Consider the following 10,839-nt stretch of genomic DNA (forward strand, 5'->3'; position numbering starts at 1 on the left):
GGGAAGACTAAACTCACCATGCAGATTCAGCTTGCCTGGAAAGTGCTTGAATACTATGGCAGTGATGGCTCAAGACAGCCTTAAGATAGACAGGCAGACATTTGACAGTTTACCTTGGTCAGCAAAACCCTGAAGGGAATCCAGGTGAAGAGTGTTGGAGAACAATGCTTCAAAATGTAAGGTAATTTTTCCTGCCTGGATTTGGTTTGAACATCAGCAAAGATGGCAATTTGTGAAAATGGCTATAACTAAATATGGGTTTCAGAGTAGCAGCCGTGTTAGTCTGTATTCGCAAAAAGAAAAGGAGTACTTGTGGCACCTTAGAGACTAACCGATTTATTTGAGCATAAGCTTTCGTGATCTCTATTAAACAACAAACAAACAAACCACACACACACACACACACACAGATGAAAGTAGCAAAGTTAAATAAAGCTGAAACAAACAGTGCAAGTTTTCACAGACCTCCTACAGAGAGATCAGGTTTTCAGGGTGTTACCCTCTAACAGAGTTCTATCGCTGTAGGCATAAAACATGTCTGCATAGTTCTACTTCAGAATGTGAAAGACATCTGAATGCATCCGATGAAGTGAGCTGTAGCTCACAAAAGCTTATGCTCAAATAAATTGGTTAGTCTCTAAGGTGCCACAAGTACTCCTTTTCTTTTTGCGAATACAGACTAACACGGCTGCTACTTTGAATCCTATCCTCTCTTTTATAATTCCAGTGTTGGGCCTACTCTGGGCTCAAGCCACGAAGTTTGTATTTTGAGCACAGATCTCCTCAGATTAGAATGTGTTTGGATCCACAGTTTTGTTTTTCCTTATTGTAGGGATAAGAAATAGTCCTAGATTTAAAAACCATCCTTCCCTGAGTCTAGTGTCTGGATCCAGGGTTTTTATTCAGGACCATCTCGGATGTAAATCATATAAAATTACCTGCATAGCATTCTTCAGCAGTAAACCTGGGGGGGGGAGGGGAGAGATGTGCACATAGCCATCAGCGTAGCAGTTTCACTGTACTGCAAAGTTAATCTGAGTCAAAGTTTGGTGGCTGACAAATAATTAGTAAGCACATAATGGTGAGCCATGCATTCTGATTGGTGGAAGCCTGGAAGGAGACTAATCTTTTGCTCTGCTGTTACAGCTATTAATTTTTCATAACGCATTCCCGCTTTTATAGATCACCAGTTATGGTTTATCAGCTATTATGTCTGAGAAATAGGTCAGTGCTTCATTTAGTGACCAGTTTGTTAATGGAATTACAATGCTTATATAAATCTGTTAACTAATAATTGAGCCAGTTGTTTATTATTGGTTATGTAGATTTGTGCACTTCACCCAACAGTGAAAAATGAAAAGCAAAATTAAAAGGAAACAGTGCAACATGAGGAATGAAAGAGGGGCTTTCAGTTGCAAAAGTAATTTAAAATTAATTAAAATATTTTGAGGATCCTATTTAAGCCTTTAATGTATCACTTCCTCAGATCTTGGGAGGTGTTATTTGTTATAGGGTTTTGGAATTTTCCAATGACAGGAGATACAGAAGGGCAAATTAACAATAGTATTTACTTTATAGTTATATAATAATTACTAGAGATGACCATAATAATTTTGGTTGGGTCATATCCTGCTCTGCGCTGCACAGATGTGTGAGGTATGGAAGAAAGCAGCATGGCAGAAGTCTGTTCCTATTTGCATAGTATATCAGGGTTCCAAGGGGCATGGCCAGGCCTACGACTACCTAATGTGCATGCTGAGGACATCAGTGGCTGCTAGCAGGATGACAATGCTCCTTCTCCTAGTTATACCTGGAAATGCTTCACTCCCCACCCATCCTATCTTGTGCCAGCCAGATAATTTCATGCCAGATATGCAGCTGGCACCACTCCCCTCCCCCAGCACAGCCACAATTGTTAAAGCCAGGATTTCACCTAGGGTGACCAGACAGCCAGTGTGAAAAATCGGGACGGGGGGGGGGGGGGGGGTAATAGGAGCCTATATAAGACAAAGACCCCAAAATCAGGACTGTCCCTATAAAATCGGGACATCTGGTCACCCTAATTTCACCCTATATAAGATATGGGCCTACATTTCCCAATAGCTCTGAGATTCTATAGCTGTATCCACATTGCTAAAACTGAGACCAACTGGTACATATCTCCAGTATCTGGTCTTAGAAACAATGGAGGCTATTCTCAGCACAGGGTTAGATGACATGGTGTTAAACAACCCTGAGTCCTGTCTAAACCACAGCCTCCACTGGAAATGAATTACACACACAATTTTTCCAAAAGCAGGGAGGACTATTTGTTAGGGCAGGTATTCTGTTGTTTTAGATTTACAGATAATACTGTCTAAGGCCTGAAAAGCTTTAGCTGATCTGGTCTGACACATTGAATTTTGTAGGACAATTCCCTACATTTTCAATAATGTCTTGTCTTATCTGCTTTACGTAGCTCCAGGGAAAGGGCTTTGAGCATTTGCAGTCTGTTCCAATGACTAATTACTCTAAGAATGCTTTTATTTTTGTCCAATCTAAACTTTTTAGTTTTCAGCAATTGTTTCTTGTCATAACTTCTTATATCATTGTCCTCTTTCCTCAATTATATTATTTCCTTGATGATATTTAGCTATACTCCCCCCAACAGCCATTCTCATTTCTTCATCCCCTACCCAGCTCATTATTTTCTACGTCCCTAGACCTGTGTGGGGAGCAGAACATTTCCATTTGTTATCTCTTCCTCTGTGTGCTTGGCCCTTTTGCCCCATTGTAGCTCCAAACCAGTTACTCATCTCTAACACATGCCCATTTACTATTTCTGATCCTTATAATTGTCCTTAGTTCATTATTTATGATAATCAGAGCAATTTCCCTTCTTTTTCCCATTCCCAGTCCTCCTTATTTACACTATAGCCTCACACTAGAATTCCAGTTATCTATTTTAAACCATTTTAGACAAATATTCAGCTAGTGACCCACTTCCCATTAAACAAAACCACCACCAATTGTTACGTATCCAATTAATGGATTTGTATGGAAATTTGACCTGGTACTACACAACAGTTTGATTTCAGAAACTAGAACAATACAAAAATCAACTTGGCACACATTAAATGGATTGAAAACTGGCTGACTGATAGGTTTCAATGTAATTGTAAAATGGGGGGGGGGGAGGGATCATCACAGAATGGGTGTGTTTCTAGTGGGGTTCCACAGAGATTAGTTCTTGGCCCTACAATATTTAACATTTTTATGAGTGATCTGGAAGAGACTATAAAATCTTAACAGATGACACAAAGATTAGAGGGAGTAGCAAATAACAAAGAGGACAGGTCACTGATACAGAATGATCTGGATTGCTTGGGAATCTTGGGGCAAGCAAACAATATGAGTTTTAATATGGCTAACTGTACACGTACACACATAGGAACTAAGAATTCAGGCCATTCTTACCAGATGGGGGACTCTATCCTGGGAAGCACTGATGCTGAAAAAGACTTGGGGGTCATAGTGGATAATCAGCTCATCCTCATGAGAGCTGTGATTTAACCCCCTCCAAAACACTTACAGTATGTCCCATCTACTGTATCAAAACAAACTTAATCCAAACTCTTCAATCCTCCTCTTCAGCTTTGTTCTTGTCAGCTTGGACTATAATGAAGAAAATAAAACAGGTACTGGAAATCTCACAGCTAACCTGCACAAAGAGTTTGAGAGCTGAGGTAGGAGCAGTCACAGATCATAATTACAACAGCAGCAGACTATGTTTTATAGCCTCCAAAACCTTAATGGCACCAGTATAGTCAATGGCACCAGTAGTACCTCTTTGGAAGAGAAAAAGATCTTATCACAGGTTTACAATGAGAAAAATAAAAGTTTCTTGTTTATCTTGTGTGTATGTGGTTCAGCTAAATCTGTCTGTGAATGATCAGGCACTGTCTGCCACCTGGTTTTGTAGATTTTTAAGGACATAGGGGACCACTACTATGATCACCTAGTTAGACTTACTGAATAATAAAACTTTTTATTCAGACACTTTATTTTACCACTGGGACTACAGGATATTGTCAGAGTGATATTTCCAGAAATATAAACTAACATGTGTCAGCACTTTTCTGAACAGGAGCTCCAGTTTTTTAAATCTTGACCCAGGTCTCCAATAGAGAGAGCATACAGTTTGTATGATCCCTCCATGGGAAGCTGCATTTGAACACAACTGCTTCTGAAGCTTGAGGGTGGAGGAAGACAATGGGGGAAATTCTATTTTTCAAGTCAGGGTGCAATAGACAGAAATCAAGTTACTGCAAATGCAACTTATATACAATCGCAATAGAATGTAAAGAGCAAGCTGGAACATAAGAATTACTCCTTAATAAACTGAAAACCTGAGAAAGAATATACTGAATACCAGGGTTATACAGCAGAACCATCATCTGTCTTACAATTTTTAATGTCAAACTTTGTATCCATAACAACCATTGTAGCTTAGCTTGAACAAAACCTTTTGTTAATATGGGATCTGATTCTGCAACTCTTACAGCCTGTCTTCACTTCAAAGTTAACTTAAGTCATAACTTGAGTTAAGGGGTTTTGTGTGTGGATGGGACTCATGTTAGGTGCTACACTCCAGTGTAGCTGCACTTTTAATTCAAGTTGGCTAGCCCATAAGGGAGGTATAGGTTAAAGCTTAAGTTAACACAATAGATCTGTGGCTAACATGACCACTCTGTAGTGTGGACTCAGGCTAGCTCCATTTGAGTGCTGCTAATCCTCCAGTGCCTTCCTATAGTTCCCTGCATGTGCCCAAAGGACAGACAGGTTATCTCACAATTCAGTAGGAAAGAATTTGTAGAATAGCTCAGCATGCTGCAGTGCAAAGAACCATAGGATGTGCCCCCAGAAATCTTAGTGCCACATATGAATTACTGCAGTGCCGGTATGGACACAGTAGCTTGAATGTTATTTCTCAGCGTGGCTGCTCTCAGTCCAGCTAGCTAACTTGAGAAGAGTAACTTAAATGTAGATAACTGAAGTTAAATCTGCATTTAGGACATACCCCTATAATCAATATTATTTATTTATGCAATCAGTCCTTTTGAAGTTCGTGGAATACTAATGTAAGTAAATGCTATTGAAGATAAATAAGTGTTGCAGAATCAAGACTATAATCTGATTTCTTGTAGAAAAGCTTTACCGCTTTGACTTCAATAAAATGTTGCCAGAGTAAGATGAACATGACTAGCTCTTTGCAGGATAAATTGAATCTATTCTGATGATGTGAAACTGAAAAATTCTCAAGGACCTAGATTTATATCTTCTCTCAAACTAAAGTCATCAGTAAAAAATAGCACAGCATGAAGAACAATGGGGCCCTGATCCTGATTGGGGTCTTTGAGTGAAATTAAAATATTGATATTAAATAACCAAACTCAAATTAGAAAACAAAGCATGGCACCATTAAGAAGAATCTGCACAAATAGCCCTATATATTCCTGAGCCTTTGCTTTTTGTTGTACATCAGAAAAGAGATTGCAAAACCATGGCTGAAATATCTTGGATGCTAGAACGTAATAACAGCCATATTGGGTCAGACCAAAGGTCCATCTAGCCCAGAACCCTGTCTTCTGACAGTGGCCAATGCCAGGTGCCCCATCATCAAGTGATCCATCCCGTTGCCCATTCCTAGCTTCTAACAGTAACAGAATGAAAACACAAAATTTCAGTTGAAAAAGTCTACATGTTTTCACTTTTGTGCCTGTTCAACAAAATGAAAAATCAATTTAAAAAAAAGACTTCTGAAGCATGAAAACCCATCTGAACCTAAAAATAAAGAACCACAAATTGTATAGTTAACTAATGGAGAAATAAATAAACATCCTGTTGTCAGGCAGAGAGAAGAATCAGTCAGACAGATGATACATAAAGCCCTTTTAAAATGGTCAAGTTAGGCTGTTTAGTTTCATTCTGAGAAACATTAAAATACAGTACAATGAAACTTGTGTGAATGGCATAGGTCACATAGGCTTAAGTGGCACACAATCGGTTAACACCAAGCAACAGTATATGTTGAAGTCTAAATCCATGACAGAACTCTGAATCAAGCAACTGAAAGACATGGTATTGGAGAGAGACCCTGACCACACTGTGCTTGTGTTTGAAACCATTTTCACACACTAGTATAAACTAATACAATTCTAACAATACGGCTAGTGCCCACGTTTATCATTATTACAAACTGTTCCAACTATTTTCAGAAACTACAGGCTACCAGCATGGTTGTTAAAAAGAAACAACTTATCTATAACAGACAGGAAAATGTGACATAACTCTACTGGCAACGAATGGGTTGGAAACAGTTGTCAAGGATGTCATATGTATGTTATATCCTTGACAACTGTTTCCAACCCATTCGTTGCCAGTAGAGTTATGTCACATTTTCCTATCTGTTATAGATAAGTTGGTTTTTTTATATATATACACACACTTCTTTATATATATACTGGTATACTTTAAATGTCTGCCAGCAGTACAAATATATAGGGCCCTACCAAATTTACAGTCCATTTTGGTCAATTTCACAATCATAGGATTTTAAAAATTGTAGATTTCATGATTTCAGCTATTTAAATCTGAAATTTCACGGTGTTGTAATTGTAGGGGTCCTGACCCAAAAAGGAGTTGTGGGGAGGTCGCAAGGTTATTGTAGGGTGTGTTGTGGTACTGCTACCCTTACTTCTGCATGGCTGCTGGCAGCAGCACTGCCTTCACAGCTGGGCAGCTGGAGAGCGGCGGCTGGGAGCCCAGCTCTGAAGGTAGAGCTGCTGCCAGCAGCAGCAGCGCAGAATTACGGATGGCATGGTATGGTTTTGCCACCCTTACTTCTACGCTGCTGCTGGTATGGCGCTGCCTTCAGAGCTGGGTGCCTGGCCAACTGCTGCCACTCTCCAGCTGCCCAGCTCTGAAGGCAGCAGTGCACAAGTAAAGGTGGCAATACTGTGACCCCACTGCAACTCCTTTTTGTGTCAGGACTGCCAATTTGAGAAATGCTGATCTGCCTCGTGAAATCTTAATAATATAGGTAAGACCCTACCAAATGCACGGCCATGAAAAATGCGTCACAGACCGTGAAATCTGGTTTCCCCCTGTGAAATCTCATCTTTTGTGTGCTTTTACCCTTTACTAAGCATTTTTCACGGCCGTGAATTTGGTAGAGCCCTACAAATATTTGTTGAACCTTGTTACATATAGAGAATGTCAATTTGGTGAACCTTGTTATATATAAAGTAAGACCTTAACTTTATTCTGAAAGGGGGTAAAAATTTTGAACATCTTCAAAAGTAGTATGGGGTTGCAATTAGAAGAAATATTTGTTTGTGGGAGGGACTCAAGGAGGAGGAAGGAGCTGGGGAATATTTGTCTCAAGAAGTGAGATAAGGCTAGAAACCTACCAGAGGCCACAACAGGTATGTCAACTACACAGCGATTAATAACCTGCAGCTGGCCAAAGCCAGCTGACTTTGACTAAGGGGCTCTGGCTAGGGGCTGTTTAATTGTGATATAGGTGTTCAGGCTTGGGCTGCAACCTGAGCTCTGGAACCCTCCCACCTCACAGGGTTCTAGAGCTGAGCTGTAGCTTGAGCCCAGATTTCTACACCACAATTAAACAGCCTGAGCCCAGTCCCTGTGAGCCAAAGTCAGCTGGCATGGGTCAGCTATGAGGTTTGAACTGCAGCATAGACATACCCAGAGAAGAAGAAAGTAATGGAATCAATATTAGGAATAGCAAGAAGGTGGATCCTTACTTAATTTAATCAAAATGGTTTGGGTTCAGATCGGGTATGTAATAAGATTCACGGCTCTTCTTTTTTTCTAACCAATTTGTCCATCCTGATTTTCAATCCCCAGGCAATATTCACAGAGTAGATGCCTCTAACAATGTAACAGCAACACTCTAGGCTAAAAGTACTATCTCTGCATATCTTAGTGCTACTTGTCCTTGAATTTTAGCTTAGCGTATGCTGCATTCGTGAGGATGAATTTTCTGTTGGGATTTGGAATGTCATTAGAACCATACTGCAATGAATCTATGGCCTCCTAGGAAATCATAATTATCATTATGCTGCACATCACAGCCACTTGGTACTTTACCATGACAAGTGGTTTATAACTCAGATCTTCCTGCTAAAATGAACTGGGGTCCATATGATTTGAACGAAGTGAGAGGCTACTTTTATTGTTAACAGTATTAGTGCTTATGACACAGTTAATCCATGCTAGTTCCATCCAGTAGACGCCAATGGTATATACACATTAGCCCCGTGGTTATCAGCGGTTTGCCCTGAACTTTTTCTAATGCTCTGGAAAATGAAGGATTCAGAGCCCAAAGAGTGGCTACTAAAAAGTAAATTTGTTTGACTCATTCTCTTAGAAAGAGGTTAGCAGAATAAAAAAATTCCACAATTCGACAAACCAGTTCATTGCAATATTATTCTGTTAGCCTCATTGAGTACTAACAGCTGAATCTGTGACAAGCTTCAGAACTGTGGCAGACTTGTTTGCAATTATACATGAAAAGCCTTTGGCTAAAATGTATAGTGTCTTAGTGTATAGTGTATTAGTCTTATAAAAATATTTAGTGTTGGGACTCTATGGGATGCTTGTAAGTTGCTGCATGCATTAATGTCACTAATGTGGAGATGGAATGGATCCCTCTTCATTTTCAATAAAATTGCATTGCATTGACTGGTTCCTTAAGAGGATTCTGTACTATTGCACACCATTGATGCTATATAACTGGGGCCCTACCAAATTCATGGCCGTGAAAAACGCATCACGGATTGTGAAATCTGATCTCTGCTGTGAAATCTAGTCTTTTGTGTACTTTCACCCTACACTATACAGATTTCACAGTGGAGACCAGTATTACTCAAACTGGGGGTCCTGACCCAAAAGGCAGTCATGGGAGCGGATTGCAAGGTTATTGTAGGGGGGGTCACGATATTGCCACCTTTACTTCTGTGCTGCCGTCAGAGCTGGGTGGCCAGAAAGTGGCAGCTACTGGCCAGGCACCCAGCTCTGAAGTCAGTGCCCTGCCAGAAGTAGTGCAGCAGTAAGGGTGGCAATACCATACCATGCCATCCTTACTTCTGCACTGCTGCTGGTGGTGCCACTGCCCTTAACTAATCTTTTGTATTGTGATGTTCCTTGATGGCCCATCTGATTTTCATAGTCCTTCTGGATGGACGGTGGGATGATCCCTGTGCCTAAGTTCACAAGTTCAGAGCAAACATTTTCAAGTTATAAAGCAAAACTTACATATTTTCTTGTCATGTCAGTATTCCATGCTGTAAGTGACATTAATGCATGCAGCAACTTACAAGCATCCCATAAAGTCCAAACACTAAATATTCTTTTAAGACTAATACTTATTATGAGCAAAACTAGCATACAGGTGAACTGGTCTGGTCTCCAGCTATGGGTTTGCTAGTTCTTAGCTAATGCCTGTAGCCTGAGCAAGAGCTGGTATCATGCCTAGCAGCGTCACATTTTAATACTCTACAAAATCTTAAAACAGACAGAGATAAACTGTTTCCATGTTGTATTATAGCACCAATGTTGTTCTGAAATATATTCTCTTCTGGAGGCTCATTTACTTGGGCTAATAATCTCACGCTAGTGAATTACTTTTTTTTTTTTTTTAAAGAGATCTCCAGTGTGCAAAAGACCAACATTGGCTAGAGGCAGATTTCTAAAACAATGAAGAGTTTTCATTTGAGTGCAGAGCCTTGTCATTATTTGTTCACTTTGGAAACATATCCTTATTACGTGACGGACAATAGTTACAAACAATACCTTGTTCTGAACCAGCATGTTTTTAGCACACAAATGTATCCCACTAGTCTGTGACGTTCCACGACTACTAGTACTGAAATCCACACGAGCTTAGGTCCATCTTTACATGAGAAGAACACTGGGCTAAAATTGATGTGGTGCAAACAACTCCCAAGTACAACTTCAGGTGATGTTTTTCAACAAAGCCTGTAATTTCAGATAAAGCCAGAAGCTTCAGAGTCTCTCCAGCTTTTAGGTGGCAGACACTTTTACATTTGAATTTTATAACTACACAAAGCACATTCATTCATTAATTTACAAGCAACCTAAGATTTTTATAATACAATTTGGAAATAAATTTTCAGCCATTTCTGATCATTTTTATGATACTACTACCTTGAAGGCTAATGACAAAGATTGAAATAGAATGAGTCCATCTTAAAAAGTAGTTGGGTCAGATTCCTGATCTGTAATATGTGAAAAATAATGTTCACCCCTTTGTAGGGTTGTATTGAGGATCCTCAGGTTAAATGCTTGTTTGTGTCTCTGAAAATCATTGTAGCAGTGCTAAATAATAATAGTATTATGTTTAAGTCTTAGGGACTGAAGTATGTGCTTAAAGCACATGTTTAGATGCTTTACTGAAAAGGAATGCTTTCCTAAGTGAGGGCTTTAACTTATGTAATCAAGCATTTGAAAGTTTGGAAATGCCAGATTCAAAGTTATCTGTGCTATCTTAATTCAACTCCTATGTGGATTATGATCGTCTTTAATTACATGATCACACACTACTTTTTCCAAAAGACTTCTGCCTCAGTTAACCCTGTGGGACTACTTACATGTTTAAATTTAAATACACAAGTCTTTGCAGGATTAGGGCCTTACTTTTGAGGTATTCCCCTTGATTTCAAACGGACTACTCATGGGTAAGATACCACTCAATTTAAGTAACAGTAGAAGAATTAGGCCCGTAGAATCAGATTTTTAGGTGTCTAAATACCTTTA

The sequence above is a fragment of the Lepidochelys kempii genome, chromosome 4 (assembly GCF_965140265.1).
Source record: "Lepidochelys kempii isolate rLepKem1 chromosome 4, rLepKem1.hap2, whole genome shotgun sequence".
NCBI classification, from domain to species: Eukaryota; Metazoa; Chordata; order Testudines; family Cheloniidae; genus Lepidochelys; species Lepidochelys kempii.